Source organism: Branchiostoma floridae, unplaced genomic scaffold (genome assembly GCF_000003815.2).
Source record: "Branchiostoma floridae strain S238N-H82 unplaced genomic scaffold, Bfl_VNyyK Sc7u5tJ_1342, whole genome shotgun sequence".
In the NCBI taxonomy this organism is placed as follows: Eukaryota; Metazoa; Chordata; class Leptocardii; order Amphioxiformes; family Branchiostomatidae; genus Branchiostoma; species Branchiostoma floridae.
The window spans coordinates 112686-113849 of record NW_023365704.1 but is presented as its reverse complement, the minus strand read 5'-3'; the positions used below and the strand labels follow the sequence as shown (position 1 = coordinate 113849).

General features: G+C 41.3%; 1 long non-coding RNA gene across 1 annotated transcript in view; it reads right to left on the bottom strand.

Moving 5' to 3' along the window:
- LOC118407426 overlaps positions 1–726 on the bottom strand; it is a 1839-nt gene extending 1113 nt beyond the window's left edge. The window contains exon 1 of the long non-coding RNA XR_004830147.1: positions 641–726. This is a non-coding gene — a long non-coding RNA (uncharacterized LOC118407426). The remainder of the gene's footprint in view (positions 1–640) is intronic.
- Positions 727–1164: the final 438 nt, after the last annotated feature.

Below are 1164 nucleotides of genomic sequence, written 5' to 3'. Positions count from 1 at the left end.
ATAATGACTATTTTAAGTAATGTTATGCACAAAAGATATAGCAATTGACATTTGAGGAGAGATGCAAAAAAAAAACACATCAAGGCAAATTTTTGACGGAGATGGACGATTTGCTAATTGCCATGCCAGCATTGGTTGAACTTTTAGTCTCACAAGCACACATACTTGAACTGGTGATGTACAGTCTTTGCTTACCACATTGGCCTCAGTTTCGATCTAACATATCATCGCCAAGTCAAAGGTGTTTTTTTAGGCTAGCCCATGACGCGTTGCCAAAAACAAACCGGTGACTTACGGCTTCCCTGCAGTACCATGATCAACAGCTACTCGCCAAGCAGAGGTTGGTGGGAATATTGTGACCATTTTATCATATACCCTGTTTCCTAAGGTTTAGAAAATAGGGTATCTGATAAAATGGCCGCAATCTCTCCCACCTTTTTCTGCTTTTAAAGTAGACAGCCGAATTGGAGCCTCTTATGAAAGCTACCATTTCCTAACACTACCCACATGCCATCAGTATTTTGGGTTGAATAACCGGACACAAATACGAAATGTCAACAAGATCCCTACGTGACTTCTGGAGTAATGCTTTTTACAAGCACACACAAACACGCGTAAACGCAAGCACACAAAAACTAACCCATTTAGACTGGACAGGATTCTTCCTACAGTATTCCTTGAAAGTGGCGATTCTCTTCGCCTGCGAATTTTCAGCCGCATTTCTGGTATCTGTAAAGACGGTAGTGTCAGTAAAGCAGGAAACGGTTTGTAAGTCGTCTGCAGCTCTAATTATTATTGCCTCAGTCAGCGAATACAAATGTATTGTTTTTGGTGTTTGTGTGTCCGTCTTTGTTAGTTGTCTCTGTGTATTTGTGTATGAGTGTTTGTGTGTGTGTGTGTGTCTGTGTGTGTCTTTGTGTGTATCTGTCTGAATGTTGTGTGTATCTTTGTATGTGTGTATCTTTGTATGTATCTCTATCTCTCTGTGTGTGTGTGTGTGTGTGTGTGTGTGTGTGTGTGTATGCAAAATTCGTTCTTTGAATTTATAGTCTATCAAGACATGGCTATTTTTAGGATTCCTGGGACGCAGGGGGGGGGGGGTGTGCTCGTTCGCCCTCCCCTTCATAACTTCCAATTGGCATGACGAACATTGACCAAATTTTA